The following is a 16783-nucleotide window of genomic DNA, read 5'->3' as shown; positions in this document are numbered from 1 at the left end:
ACTCATTTATGCCCTCTTCTTTCAAAAGTAGAGAAGTCTGTAATAAAAAGGCATAATTTTAACTCATTGCTTATGAAAATAATACAAATACATTGGTCTTGTTTGCCCACTAGTTTTTGTTTTTTGGTTTTTTTTTTGCAGTACGCAGGCCTCTCATTGTTGTGGCCTCTCGCGTTGCGGACACAGGCTCCAGACGCACAGGCCCAGCGGCCATGGCTCACGAGCCCAGGCATGTAGGATCTTCCTGGACCGGGGCACGAACCCGTGTCCCATGCATCGGCAGGCGGACTCCCAACCACTGCGCCACCAGGGAAGCCCCATTGCCCACTAGTTTTAAATTTTAGTTCCTTGAAGCCCCAAGACGGGGCCTAGGCAGCTTCTGCTGGGTGAGTTGGGATGGTTATGCTAAGAGGGGGCTGAGCAGGTATAGCTGGGTGTTACCCCTTCCCAGTTGACAAGCGCTGCTTCACTTTTTTCTGTTTCATATGTGAGTTTCACATAAAGTTTGACTTAAAAAAGGAGTTTTCTGCAAAAAAATTTTTTCTTTGCTTCTGTAATCTTTGATCTAAGACCTTTCCCCCCTTCAGCCTTGAGTAGAACCTCTCTTTCTTCCTTCCTTCCTAACTCACTCTAAGCCTTTTTCATTCAGTCAGTTCCTCAAGGGTTTATGGTCCTTTCTGGTCAAAAATTTTTCAAGAACAATGAGTTGGGGATATGAACAGGTAATCCACAAATATAAAAAGTCAACAATCAAAAAATGTTTCACCTCACTAGTAAAGACCTATAAATTCAAACAACGTTGAGTGAGATACCAATTTCTAACTTAGAAGGGCAAGAGTGAAAGCATTGGTGAGAGGCATGGGGAAACAGGCACTCATGAACTGTTGGTGGGAATATAAATTGGCAGAACACTTTGAGGATTAATTTGACAGTATCTTTAAATATATCCTTTCACTCCGAAGTTCCAGTGCTAGGAATAATATCCTAAGAAAATAGCAGGACAAGTACCCAAAGGTACATATGCATAGTGAAAAGTTAGAAACAATCTAAGTATGCAACATGAAGGAACTGGTTACATAAATTATGATAAATCCAAATAATGATATTATTAAAATATTAATGTTCTGTGTGTACTGATGTGAGATATTATTAAGTAAAAAGACTAAACCATAAGACCATATACTCTATAATCAAAAAATATTTATACATATTCATTTAAAAAGTGAATGATAGCTACCAAAGTGTTAGTTGTGGTTTTTGTGATGATGGAATTATGAGTGACTTATTTTTACTTGTCTGTGTTTTCTAATTTTTCTACAATTAATAGAGATCAATTATTTTTAAAAGAATTTAAAAATAAAAGCCTTTCTAGCTACCACAGATGTGTTAGGTGTCCAGGGCCTTAGCAGGTGACTTTTTTCCAAATTCTTGAGAAGAGAAGCCTTTAACTGCCAACTTGGAGTTGACCAAAGAATCCAGCTTTTCTGCTTAACCACTTCTTTCCAACAAATCAGGAAAGAGGGATTATGGCTTTGCTTTGGATATGATCCAGAAATTATCTGGACATTTTTTAAAAGTTCATAATTCCAGGGACTTCCCTGGTGGTGCAGTGGTTAAGAATCCACCTGCCAATGCAGGGGACACGGGTTTGAGCCCTGGTCTGGGAAGATCCCACCTGCCATGGAGCAACTAAGCCCGTGCGCCACAACTACTGAGCCTGCACTCTAGAGCCCGTGAGCCACAACTACTGAGCTTGCATGCCACAACTACTGAAGCCTGCACACCTAGAGCCCGTGCTCTGCAACAAGAGAAGCTACTGCAACAAGAAGCCCTCACACCACATCTGGAGTAGCTCCCACTCGCCGCAACTAGAGAAAGCCCGTATGCAGCAACAAAGACCCAATGCAACCAAAAATAAATAAATAAAATAATTTTTAAAAATTCATAACTCCACAACTCAAAGACATTTACTTTTTATTAATTTTTTGCTCTATTTTCTTCTATCTTTTTACAGTCCATAGTTTTTGGGGTTTCTACATGGTAATGATTACACTGTTATATGTACTTCTACATTTTGGGGTTTTTTTCCACTTAATATTACATGAACAGTTTCCCATGTTATAAATTCTTTTAAAAAGGTAGAATGCTATTTAACTGAGTAGATGTGCCATGATTTACTGAACTATTTCCCTTCATTAGAAATTTGTTTCCAATTATTCATTATTATAAATAATGCTGTGATGAACATTCTTATGTATACCTCACCCCCTTATACCCAGTCATGAAATCCTAGATATCAAATCTATTTATTGATATTTCTTTTCAACTCCACTGCCACCATCCTAGTACAAGCTACCATCATCTATAGACTGGAACAATACAACTGCCTTCTTTTTTCTAAATTTAATGTAATTTATTTTGAATAGGTAATATACTCACTGGTTCATAGAGTACAAAAGGATATACGGTGAAATTTCTCTTTCCCATTCCTATCCTCCAATCACTGAATTCCCTCTCTGGAGGAAGTAGGAAATCAGTATGATCACATATTTATGCAGTGGGTATTTATTGAGCACCTCCTGTAGGTCAGTCACTTATTAGACCTGGAGGTATAATGGTAAGCCAGATAGACATCGTATATAGACTCATGGATCTTACATTCAGTTTGAGAATACAAATAAAAAAAGTGAACAAATGTTAATTTCAAGTTGAAGCAAATATTATGGACATAAACAAGGGACTGAGCTAAGGAAGAACAAAGTCAAGCTTATTCTAGGTAAAATGGTCAAGTTAGGTCTCTTTGAGGAGGTGGCATTTATACTGAGATCTAAAGCAAGAGGAATGAACCAACCAAAAAATAGGAGGAAGAGCACTCTAAGCAGATGGAAGACCTTATGCAAAGGCCCTGAGGCAGGAAAGAGCTTGGTGGATACTAAGAATAAAAAGAAGAGGCAGGGCTTTCCTGGTGGTCCAGTGGTTAAGACTCGGCACTTCCAAGACAGGGGGCACAGGTTCGATCCCTGTTTGGGGGACTAGGATCCCACATGCCGCCAGGGGCGGCCAAAAAATAAAAATTAAAAAAAAGAGCAGAATGTGACATAGTGAAGAGCTTAGCTATTCATGGGAAGAAGGACACTTACTCCATTGTAAATGAAAAAAATCAAGGTACAAATGAAAGCAGGGCTTTGTTCTTTGTTGGTGGGAAGATTAGAGTTTTCATCCAATGGTTTCTAATTTCTCGATGACAGGTGAGACAAGGTCTTTGCTAAAACTGGGAATGGAGAAAGGGGTGCAAAAGTTTTGAGGAAACAGGAGCCTTTCTGTCATAGTCACCTTGGGAAGTGGGAATGTGTTCCTGTTAGAGAAACATAGTGGGATTCTTGGGATGTTCTGAGTGCTAATTGGAGGCTTGAGATTCTGCATTTAAAATGAAATGAATTCAGCTGTGATTTTCAAGAGTCAAACCTGTTGATAATTTGAATTAGGAGAGTAAAAAAACTCTTGAAAAAAGTGAGTGGGGGAAAAGAGTGAGCAGAGAGTTAAGCCTTAGAATATGCTCAAAGGAAACAGAGAATGTGTGGCCTGAGAAGTAGGGAAGTAGAGTGTCTTCAACCGCATGAAAGAAGAGAATTTAAGAAAGTGGTTATCAGCAGTGTCCCTAATAGGACATTGAGGTCAAGGAAGGCAAGGGCTGGAAAGGATGGCTGCATCTGGTTTAAAAGGATTGCAGCTCTATTTACAATAGCCTGGAGATGGAAACAACCTAAGTGCCCATCATTGGATGAATGGATAAAGAAGATGTGGCACATATATACAATGGAATATTACTGAGCCATAAAAAGAAATGAAATTGAGCTATTTGTAATGAGGTGGATAGACCTAGAGTCTGTCATACAGAGTGAAGTAAGTCAGAAAGACAAAGACAAATACCGTACGCTAACACATATATATGGAATTTAAGGGAAAAAAATGTCATGAAGAACCTAGGTGTAAGACAGGAATAAAGACACAGACCTACTAGAGAATGGACTTGAGGATATGGGGAGGGGAAAGGGTAAGCTGGGACAAAGCGAGAGAGAGGCATGGACATATATACACTACCAAACGTAAGGTAGATAGCTAGTGGGAAGCAGCCGCATAGCACAGGGAGATCAGCTCAGTGCTTTGTGACCGCCTGGAGGGGTGGGATAGGGAGGGTGGGAGGGAGGGAGACGCAAGAGGGAGGAGATATGGGAACATATGTATATGTATAACTGATTCACTTTGTTATAAAGCAGAAACTAACACACCATTGTAAAGCAATTATACTCTAATAAAGATGTAAAAAAAAAAAAAAAAGGAGGCCTCCTTAACTGGGGTTTATTTATCCCTATAGTTGATGGAATTGATACCAGACTGCAAGGGGGAAGAGGACTGAATGGTATTAAGTGAGGCTAGTAAAAATCAGCCACTTATTCTAAGAAACTGGAGAACCAAGACGTTTGAAAAGGCAGCAGTATCAAGTGAGTTGTGTCCTAAATGGGGAGGCTTATGAATGTGTGAAAATGTGAAGGAGCTAGTGGAGAGAGACTGGAAATATTGGAGAGAGAAGAATGTGGGCAAAGATCCCTTTCAAGACTGAATAGGTTGTAATTTATCCAACAAATATTTATGAATGCCTGCAAGCCACGTGCTTGGGTTACAGATGTATGTAAGCCATACAGAACAATTCTCGCCCTCCTTGGTATGTATGGCTTAGTTAGTAGGTAATCGAGAGCTGAGAGAAGAGGAGGAAGAGGTATCTCTCTTTCTTATACTCCAGGGTAGACTGGGAGTGTACAACACTGGCATGTTTTTGCACTTGAAAGAAAATAGAAGAACTAAAGGTAGTGTATTAGTCTTCTCGGGCTGCCATAGCAAAATACCACAGATTGGGAGGCTTAAATGACAGAAATTAATTTTCTCAGTTCTGGAGGCTAGAAGTCCAAGATCGCGGTACCAGGAGGGGTGGTGTCTGGTGAGACCTTTCTTCCTGACTTGCAGATGGCTCCTTCTTGCTATATCCCCACATGGCCTTTTCTCTATATGCACACAGAGAGGTCTCTGGTGTCTCTTTCTCCTATAAGGCAACAGTCCTATCAGATTAGGGCCCTAGTCTTATGACCTCATTTAATCTTAATTACTTCCTTAAAGGCCCTAATTCCAAATGCAGTCACACTGAGGTTTAGAGCCTCAACATGGGAACTTGGAGGGGGAACACAATTCAGTCCATAACAGGGGGGAATGGGGGGGTCGAAGTGGAAGAGCTGGAGATTGGTTACCTGTGGGGGGAGGTGGAGATAGGATGGGTAAATTGAGGAAATCTGAGACAGCTGGAGCAGGAAGCACTTGTAGCTGACCATGGAGGGGCTAAAATAGGAAATCTAGTGTGGCCTGGAATTGTCAGAGAGGAGCTGCTGTGTTTTTCTTAGTTTCCTAGGATACCTACTTGGAGACTTACATAGATAGATGATACCAAACAAGCCCATAGGTTGTTAGAGAAGGAGAAAAAAAAAAAAAAACCCAAACACCTTTTCAAACGTTTAAATTCAAATTAAGCTTCAAGTGTCAGTGGGTTCAAAAGTTTTGGTATTGCTGAATAATGGTAATATGTTACATTTATATAGCTATTTCGATTTTATTCACTTTTACATACATTCTCATGTGTTTCTCACAAAAACCTGGTAGAGCAGTTGATATTATCACATCCCTGTTTTTTAGATGAAACTAAAATTGGGGGAATTTATAAGGTCACCAGGCTAGAATTGGTGTGATTGGGTCTTCTTAACTTTTACACTCACTCTGATTTTTCTAACTTGTCTTCAATTCACTATTCAGTGCTGAGAGAAATATCATAAACCAGGTAGAAGGGGAGGTCATAATGTGATCCTATGAAAAGTAAAATTTCCAAATAAAAGCTACAGAAGAGAAAATTCCCACATGTCAAATGTATGTTCTGTTCTCTGACATGACAATTTTTTTTAATTGGAGTATAGTTGATTTAAAATGTTGTGTTAGTTTCTGCTGTACAACAAAGTGAATCAGTTATACATATACATATATGTACTCTTTTTTAGATTCTTTTCCCATATAGGTCATTACAGAGTATTGAGAAGAGTTCCCTGTGCTGTACAGTAGATCCTTATTAGTTATCTGTTTTATATATAGTAGTGTTACTTAAACAATGTTGACAGCACCGTGGAGATGGGAATCAATGGTTGATATTCCATCACTAACCAAAACCATTAAACATGGAAGTAAATGGAAAACTACCATCACTTTTCTGAGAAATTCAGAAATCTCAGATAAAAACAAAAACTAATATTAAACATTTGTGAAACTAACACCCAGAATTGACATTATATCTTATTTTATATGCTTTAGTTTTTTCTAACAGAAGAAATAAAACCTTACAGGTAAAATGCTATCTGATCCCTAATCCCAGTCAGAATCTCCTTCTGGTTTGTCCAGTGGGGAGCCCTAGTATGAGTTGAGACAGAGAGAAGAGAGAGAGAATGGTATTGCTTTTCCCAGGTTCCTTTCTATAAAATCAGTTTGGGCTGACTGAGTCCTTTAACTGAAGGGCAAGATTATTTCAAGGTGGCTCTGTCTCCAGGACACTCTCCTTCCAGGTTCCAGTAACAGCTCCCAAACTTTCTCCATTCTATGGGTGGTAAGAGCACTATTACTAGTCCTTGGACATTTTATTATCCTTGTGGTTTTCTCATACCGTTGTAGATTATGTCTTATTAAATAATACTCAAACTAGTCTAATTTGAGTATGCATCTGCTTCCTATTTATTCCCTGACCAATTCACTGGGGAAGATAGACAAAATGCAGATTTTCAAGCCTTTGCCCCCTTTCTTTTCATTAGTTCACTTAGTTATTCATTCATTCAACAGCTCTTTAAGTGCCCCATGTGCCTGGCACCAGGTAAGATGTTATGGGTACAAAGGTAACGAGACACAGTTCCTGCCTTTGAGAGAAGACACACAACAAGGAAGCAACTTAATCATGGCTAATGATTATGTGATAGAGGATTAAGGGAGCAGGTGGTAACTTTAGATTCAGTGACCAGGGAAGGCCTCTCTGTGGAGGTGGCATTTCAGCCTGAAACATGAGATAAAACCTGAGGGAAGGGCATTTGAGGCAGAAGAAACCACAAGTGCAAAAGGTGGGAGAGTGCTTGGTGTTTTCAAAGAGTAGAAAGGAAACCAGTGTGCTTGGAGCAAAGTAAACTGGAGATGCACCATAAGGCTGGAGAGCTAGGCAGGAATCAGATGGTGTAGGGCCTCCTGGGCAGGCCATGGTAAAGAATTTGCATTTTGTTCCAAGGGCAATGAGGAACCATTAAGTATTTTAAGCAGAGGAGGGTTGTATATGTTTAAAGATTATTCTTGCTGCTGAGTAGGAATAGATTGGAAAAGGACAAGATGGAAGTAGAACCACAAATAACAAATGATGATGAGGTTGTGGAGAAAAAGGAAGCCTTGTATTACATGGTTGGTGGGAATGTAAATTGGTGCAGCCACTGTGGAAATCAGTATGGAGGTTCCTCAAAAAACTGAAAACAGAGTCTGATTGGGACTTCCCTGGGGGCGTAGTGGATAAGACTCTGTGCTCCCAATGCAGGGGGCCTGGGTTCGATCCCTGGTCAGGGAACTAGATCACACATGCATGTCACAACTAAGAGTTCACATGCCACAACCAAGGAGCCCATGAGCCACAACTAAGGAGCCCGCCTGCCACAACTAAGGCGTCGGTGCAACCAAATAAATAAATATTGAATAAATAAATAAATAAAAATAGAGTATGATCCAGCAATTCCACTCCTTGGTATATATCCAAACAAAAACACTAATTTGGTAAGATACATGCATCCCAATGTTCACAGCAGCACTATTTACAATAGCTAAGATATAGAAGCAACCTAAGTGTCCATCAACAGATGAATGGATAAAGAAGATGTGGTATATATATATATATATATATATATACAATGAAATACTTCTCAGCCATAAAAAAAGAAGGAAAATTTGCCATTTACAACAACATGGATGGACTTGGAGGGCATTATGTTTAGTGAAATAAGTCAGAGAAAGATACTGAATGTTATCATTTATATGTAGAATCTAAAAACTAAACTAGTGAATATAACAAAAAAGAAAAAAAAAGATGGAAATAGAGATATGGCAGTGAGAGTGAAGATGGAGAGAACTGGCTGGATTTGAGATGTATTTTGGAGGTAGAACCAGTGGACTTGGTGGAGGAAGAAATGGGAAAAACTCTAGGCTGACTGATAGATTTGACTTCTACAAGTGGATCATTGAATGGTGGAGTCCTTTACTGAGATTGGGAAGAAACATATTTCTGGAGGGAATATGAAAAATTCTGATTCAAGTCATTCTTTGAGAAACACCATCCACAGCCCGAGTACGCATGCTTAAAGCTCTACAAAATAACTAGACAACTCCGACCCTACTGTGGAAAAAGGAATGAAGTTAACATTTATCCAATATGTTTTGTATGCCAGGTGCCATCATACCTATCATCTTATTTAATCTTTATCGTAGTCCTATGATGTTATCTCCGGTTTACAGATGAGGAAACAGAAGCCCAGATGGGTTAAGTGACTCATAAAAGATTGCACAGCTAGTGAGGTGGTAAACTTGATATGCAAGCCTATTTCTTCAGAGACCAAGTTCAAAGCTGTTTCACCACACAACACTGCTGTTAAAAGGTGGGTTCTTTCCTCATAACTTTGGTCACTGAATTTCTTAAATATGACCATGGAAAGACTGTGGTAAAAAGAATTAAATTAGCTCTTATGTAATTGTTTTCCTTTCTTTTCCAAACAAGACTTTTGATTAAACAAATTCATGTTTGATATACATCAGTGCTGGTCCTCTTCCAACTGTTGTATGGTGTTACACAGGAGATTTTTTTTCATTTCCTCATTCTAACCATTTTCACCATATTATGAAATAAAGAAATTTGAGTTTTAAAAAATTCAGGAATTTCACCATTTCTGTTTTCTGCAATCTTTGAGGTCAAATATTAAAACTTACCAATGAAGAAACTACAGTTCTGTGTACTTTAGTAAAAGTTCAGATGAACTGTATAACTCTTTACAAGTTTTGCCCAGTGCCTTCTCTGTAGCTGATTTATTTCCCCTTTTCTTGGTTATATTCCTGCAGTCATCACTTTTAGGTCACGTGATCCTGAAATAAGAAACATTTAGGCAGTTTTGCAAAATGTAACAGGATACACTTTGTCCTATTAACCACTAACAGCGATCCAAATGTGATCTATCAAAAACTTAGATAAATGATATCATCTTGGAAGAAAAATACCTCTTGGCTCAAGTGGGAAATGTTGAGAAGAACTATGGCAAATTTTTTCTCAAGAAAAAATTGTTGTTTTCCAAATTCACCAGTTTTTGAAATAACTTCAAACAATAACTTTATTTAATAATTCTGAAATAACTTCAAACCCAAACAATTTGTTTTAAAAAGTTATCATAAGAATCCGCCTGCCAATGCAGGAGACACGGGTTCGAGCCCTGGTCTGGGAAGATCCCACATGCCGTGGAGCAACTAAGCCCATGCGCCACAACTACTGAGCCCGTGTGCCACAACTACTGAGCCTGTGCTCTAGAGCCCGTGCACTGCAACAAGAGAAGCCACCACAATGAGAAGCCCACGCACTGCAACCGAGAGTAGCCCCCGCTCGCCACAGCTAGAGAAAGCCTGCATGCAGCAATGAAGACCCAACACAGCCATAAATAAATAAATAAATAAAGTTATTTTTTAAAAAAGTTATCAGGACCACCTCATAATCATTAGAATGACTACTATTTAAGAAAATCCAGAAAATAACAAGTAGAGAAGAGGTTGTGGAGAAATTGGAACCCTCATGCCCTGTCGGGAATACAAAATAGTGTGACTGCTATAGAAAAAGTATAGGGCAATTCCTCAAAAAATTAAAACTAGTGTTACCTATGATCAACAATTCCATTTCTGGCTAAATATACAAAAGAATTGAAAGCAGGGGCTTGTCAAGATATTTGTACACCCATGTTCACAGCAGCATTATTCACATCAGTCAAGGGGTGGAAGCAACCCAAGTGGCCATCAAGAGATGAATGGATAAACAAAATGTGGTATGTACATACAGTGGAATATTACTCAGCCTTAAAAAGGAAGGAAATTCTGCAATATGCTACAACATGGATGAACCTTGAGGACATTATGTTAAGTGAAATATGCCAGTCACAAAAAGACAGATATTGTATGAGTCCACTTAATATGAAGTACCTAGAGTAATCAAATTCATGGAGACAGAAAGTAGAATGATGGTTGCCAGGAATTGGGGCAGAAAGGAATGAGGAGCTTTTGTTTAATGGATAGAGTTTCAGTTTTGTAAGATGAAAGAAGTTCTGGAAATAGGTGGTAGTGATGGGTGTACCACAATGTGAATAGATTTAATGCCACTGAACTGTACACTTAAAAATAGTTAAGATGGATTAAATAAAAACATGGTTTTAGAAAATAAGTTCAAAATAGATTTGATAAATTTTGGGTGGTGGATAAATAGGGTTTTCCACCTACAGAGTCATCTCCAGAGGTTACAAGGGAGCCTGTAATTTCTGCTAACGTATACTACCTCAATCATTTGAAAACAAACTGTGAAAGTTTATGTGTGTGTAACTGGCCAACTGACATTTTATTAAAACTCCATGCAAAACAAACAAAAATTAAGATAGCATATTTTATATTATGTGTATTTCATCACAATTAAAAATTAAAAACCATTTTTAAAGTTATTTAGTAGGCCTAATAAGACCTTGACAATTTGGGAAGAGAAAAGTTTATTTCATCTGTCTTTTTTTTTGGGGGGGGGATGGGGGGACATGTCTTGTGGGATCTCAGTTCCCCAGCCAGGGATTGAACCCAGGCCCTCAGCAGTGAAAGCACCAAGTCTTAACCACTGGATCACCAGCAAATTCCCATTGCATCTGTCCTTAAACAAAATTGGAATAAATGGAAATATTTTAGATTTTTAATACTTTTAGAACGTTAGCATTTACTGATCATCTATTCTAAACTTACCCAAACAGAAATACTTCTGTCCCTGATAGAAGAGTATTTACTCTCCAGTCATGTTCTTCCAGTGATTGAGAGCTTTCATAACTATGGGAAGCAACCCATTTCAGCTCCTTGATGTCCACTTTGGTTTGCAACTCAAATTTCTTATGCTTTGCTGCTTTGTCCACCTCTAATCTACAAGAAAATCATTCTGTTGCACTAGTCTGTTCTATCCTGACACCACCATTTAAATGACTACACTTTATTTTATTTTTATTTTTTTAAAGAATCTGTCTCATGACAGTCTCCTAGGGGAGATGGGGAGGTGAGTGGGAGATGGCCTCAGAAGCCACTCATCCTCATCCTTGGAAGGATCACAAAGCTAAATGACTACACTTTATTAATGAATGTGCTTTCAGGGTCTGTGTTCTAACTTACATAACATCTTAGCATATGTGTTTTGGTCTTCAGGAAACATAATAGGGTAAAAATGTTATGTTTTTTTAAATCCAACAATTACAGACACACGTAGAGTAAAAAAATGGATCTCTCATTCTTTATCTAGCTCCACATCCCAAAAATGACAATTGTTTGTCATGTGTTTGGAATATTTTCAAGTATAAACAAATCACTCCATTTTTATCACACATATCACACTATTCATATTGTTCTATAGCTTACTTTTCTCATTTTGCAATCTAGTCTGTGTTAATTATCCAAACGTATTCTATTCATGGGATATTTTGAGGCATTAGTGAAAGCATAGTGTAGGCTACAACAATGCATTGGGAAGGATTTTCATGATACTGCTGTGTCTTACCTCTTCTTTATTCAAATGTGAAAATTTTCTCACAAAACAAGACTGATTTGAATAATATCTAAACCTGAGCTCTGGTAAAACAAATTTAAAATCCGGCAAATTGCTTTTGAAGAGCTCCTATAGGAAACCATCAAAGTTAATTTTTTTAACTTTGTTTTTAACTTTGTTTTACTGTATTCTGAATTTCTGGTGTCTTTCTTTTGAGTTGTTTTTTTAAAAAATATTTATTTATTTATTTGGCTGCCTTGGGTCTTAGTTGCAGCATGCAGGATCTTCGTTCTGGCGCATGGCTTCTCTCGAGCTGTGGCGCTCAGGCTCTAGAGCACACAGGCTCAGTATTTGCTGTACGTGGGCTTAGTTGTCCTGTGACATGTGGGATCTTAGTTCCCCGACCAGGGATCGAACCCAAGACCCCTGCATTAGAAGCCGAATTCTTAAGCACCAGGCCACTGGGGAAGTCCCTCTTCTGAGTTCTTGAAACTATTAGCACCAATTCTTGAAAAATCCCTGACCAACAGAGAAATCCTGTAGCCTCACTAGTACCCTATTTTCTTCTGAGGATATTAATTGCTTCTTCCTGAGGGATCAGGTAGAGGTCACTTCTTGGCTCCATGTTCTTCCTCTACATTCTCTTTGAAATGGTCATATTTTGCTCCTTAACGTCTACATTCGTATGCAACTGGTATTTATTTTAGGGTCAAGTCAGAGATTCTGCCAGGCTTGGTAGAAACATCTATGACACTCCTGACATATAATGATTCAAATTGTAGGTGGAAACATCATTATGTCCTCCAGGAACAAACTCTCAAGGACTGGGGGAGGATCCCCAGAGACTTTACGGTACCAGTAAAGATCTGCACTGTGCTTCCACTTCATCAAGTTTAAGACCCTTATGGGATATAACACCCAGATGTGTGGTTCTGGATTAAATCCTGTTTTTTGTTTGCTTGTTTGTTTTTGTTTTTTACATAAATGTATGTAGGTATTTATTTATTTATTTATTGGCTGTATTGGGTCTTCGTTGCTGCTCAAGGGCTTTCTCTAGTTGTGGTGAGTGGGGGCCAATCTTTGTTGCAGCGCGCAGGCTTCTCATTGCAGTGGCTTCTCTTGTTGCGGAGCACGGGCTCTAGGTGTGTGGGCCTCAGTAGTTGTGGCTTGCGGGCTCAATAGTTGTGGCTCATGGGCTTAGTTGCTCCACGGCATGTGGGATCCTCCCAGACCGGGGATTGAACCCGTGTCCCCTGCATTAGCAGGTGGATTCCCAACCACTGTGCCACCAGGGAAGTCCTTAAATCCTGGTTTTGATAAACCAGCTGTAAAGGCCATTTTGAGGTTGGTAAAATTTGTATATGGGTATTAAATGAGGTGAAGAATTATTGAAATGAATAGGTAGAGGTTAATAAATTGAAGGTCATAAAGCAACATGTATATAATCCCATTTGGTAAAAATGCATATATCTATATATCTTTCCATAGAAAAATATCTCAATGGGATGTACAGGACTTCCCTGGTTGTCCAGTGGTTAAGACTCCACGCTTCCACTGCAGGGGCCGTGGGTTCAATCTCTGGTCAGGGAAGTTCTGCATGCTTGTATGGTGCAGCCAAAAGAAAAACAAAGAATATACACTAAGGTAATCTTTGGTTGTGTTAGTATAACGTTTTTATATTTTCTACAATGCTCATAAACTGATTTTGTATAGTAAAACCTTATTTTTTATTAAAAAATAAAATAACTATAGGTTCTAGAAAAAATATAAATGTGAATTAAGTTCATTATAAAGATAATATTTCAAACCAGTGAGAAAATGTGGAATATTATATTTATGGTATTGTGACATCTGCTAATTACATGGGAAATAAAAAATAAAGAAGAATCCCTGTCACATATCTTATTACAAAATAAATCCTAAATTTATTTTAAATGTCATAAAATGAAACCATAAGAATTCTTTTTTAAAAAAATAGGCTAAATTTATATGTTACCTCATATTTTAAAAGTCTTTTTAAAAAATAAAATCCAGGGGACTTCCCTGGTGGTCCAGTGGGTAAGACTCCACGTTTCCAATGCAGGGGACCCAGGTTTGATTCCTGGTTGGGGAACTAGATCCTGCAGGCATGCCGCAACTAAGAGTTCGCATGCCGCAACTAAGAGTTCGCATGCTGCAACTAAGAGTCCGCATGCCTGGCGAGGATCCCGTGTGCCACAACTAAGACCCGGCACAGCAAAAATAAATAAACAGACAAACAAACAAATAAATAAAATAAAAATAAAATCCAGAGGCTTGGGCCAAGAAGGTGGAGTAGAAAGACCCTGAGCTCACCTCCTCCCTTGGGCACTTCAAAGTTACAAGTATTTACAGAGCAACTACTGGTGAGAAAGACCTGAAGATTGGCAGAAAACATCTTCGACAACTAAAGATATAAAGAAGGCACTACAACAAGGTGGGTAGAGGAGCAGAGATTTGTATAGTCAAGACCCATACCCGTAGGGTGATGACCCACAAATGGGAGGATAATTACAGTTGCAGAGGTTCTCTGCAAGGAGTGAGAGGTCCGAGCCACACATCAGGCTCCCCAGCTCAGGGGTCCTGCACTGGGAAGATGAGCCCCAGAACATTTGGCTTTGAAGGCCAGTAGGGCTTACTTTTGGGAGAACCAGAGGGCTGTAGGAAATAGAAATTCCCTTCTTAAAGAACTCACTCAAAGTCTCACATGCTCTGAAACCCAGGACAGAAGCAGTAACTTGAAAGAAGCCCAAGTCAGATCCACCTGCTGATCTTGGAGAGACTCCTATAGACGCAGGAGGCAACTGGAGCTCACCCTGGGGACATAGATGCTGGTGGCAGCCATTCTGGGAGCTCACTCTATCACTGGTGCTGACAAGCCCCATTCTGGGATCTTCCTCTAGCTTATTAGTGCTGTGACCTGGCCCCACCCAACAGCCTGTTGGCACCATAACTGGGACACCTCAGGCCAAGCATCTAGCCAGGTGGGGACCTAGCCACACCCACCAGCAGGCTGGCTGCCATAGGACCCTGTCACTATTTGCAGATGACATGACACTACACATAGAAAATTCTAAAGATGCCACCAAAAAACTATAGAACTCCTCAATAAATTTGGTAAAGTTGCAGGGTACAAAATTAATACACAGAAATGTGTTGTATCTCTATACATTTATAACTATCAGAAAGAGAAATTAGGAAAACAATCCCATTGACAATTGCATCAAAGAGAATAAAATTCCAGGCTTCCCTGGTGACTCAGTGGTTAAGAATCTGCCCCCCAATGCAGGGGACACGGGTTCGAGCCCATGTGGAAGATCCCACATGCCGCGGAGCAACTAAGCCCATGCACCACAACTACTGAGCCTGTGCTCTAGAGCCCATGAGCCACAGCTACTGAGGCTGCGTGCCACAACTACTGAAGCCCGCACACCTAGAACCTGTGCTCCACAACAAGAGAAGCCACCACAATGAGCAGCTCGTGCACCACAACAAATAGTAGCCTACGTTCACCACAACTAGAGAAAGCCTGCGTGCAGCAACGAAGACCAAATGCTGCCAAAAATAAAGAAAAAAAAAGAATAAAATTCCTAGAACTAAATCTAACTAAGGAGGTAAAAGACCTGTACTCAACTAACTATAAGACAATGATGAAAGAATTGAAGAAGACACACAAAAAATGTAAAGATATACCCTGCTTATGGATTGGAAGAATTAATATTTTTAAAATGACCATACTACCCAAGGCAATCTACAGATTCAATGCAATCCCTATCAAAATACTAATGACATTTCTCACAAAACCAGAACAAATAATTCTAAAATTTGTATGGAAACACAAAAGATCCCAAATAGCCAAAACAATCTTGAGAAAGAACAAAGCTGGAGGTATCACACTCCCTGATTATGAACTATACTACAAAGCTACAGTAATTAAAACAGTTTGGTATTGGCACAAAAACAGACACATAGGTAAACGGAACAGAGTAGAGAGCCCACTTGAATGAGCAATTAATCTATGACAAAGGAGGCAAGAATATACAGGGAGGAAAAGAAAACCTCTTCAATGAATGGTGTTGGGAAAATTGGACAGCTACATGCAAAAGAATAAAACTAAACTATTTTCTCACACTGTACACAAAAATAGATTTTAAATGGATTAAAGACTTAAATGTAAGATGTGAAACAATAAAAGTTCTAGAAGAAAACATAGGCAGTAGGCTCTTTGACATTGGTCTTAGTGATTTTTTTTTTTTGGATATGTCTCCTCAAGCAAGGGAAACAAAAGCAAAAATAATCAAATGGGGTGACATCAAACTAAAAAGCTTTTGCACAGCAAACTACAACAAAACAAAAAGGCCACTTTTTAATGGGAGAAGATATCTGCAGATAATATATCTAAGAGGTTAATATCCAAAATATACAAAGAACTCATAAAACTCACATCAAAAAAATAAACAACCTGATTAAAAAATAGGCAGAGGATCTGAAGAGATATTTTTCCAAAGAAGACATACAGATGGCCAACAGATGCATGAGCATCCTTGCTCAACATCACTAATCATCAGGGAAATGCAAAACCACAATGAGATATCACCTCATAACTGTCAGAAGGCTGTTATCAAAAAGGCAACAAATAACAAACGTTGGCAACAGATGTGAAGAAAAGAGAACACTCATGCACTGTTGGGTGGGAATGAAAATTTGTGCATCCACTATGGGAAACAGTATGGAGATTCCTCAAAAAATTAAAAATAGAACTACCATATAATCCAATAATTTCACTCCTGGATATTTATGTGAAGAAAATGAAAACACTAATTAGAACAGATATATGCACCCCTATGTTCA

General features: G+C 38.9%; 1 long non-coding RNA gene across 1 annotated transcript in view; it reads right to left on the bottom strand.

The window, feature by feature from the left end:
• The window catches only part of LOC132415048 (uncharacterized), a 59745-nt gene that overhangs the window by 15236 nt on the left and 27726 nt on the right, over positions 1-16783 (bottom strand). Inside the window, exon 3 of the long non-coding RNA XR_009517074.1 lies at positions 9088-9240. This is a non-coding gene — a long non-coding RNA (uncharacterized lncRNA). The remainder of the gene's footprint in view (positions 1-9087; positions 9241-16783) is intronic.

This window comes from Delphinus delphis, chromosome 19 (assembly GCF_949987515.2).
Source record: "Delphinus delphis chromosome 19, mDelDel1.2, whole genome shotgun sequence".
NCBI lineage: Eukaryota > Metazoa > Chordata > Mammalia > Artiodactyla > Delphinidae > Delphinus > Delphinus delphis.
The sequence above is the reverse complement of the archived record's forward strand: the minus strand, read 5'-3'. Positions and strand labels throughout refer to the sequence as shown.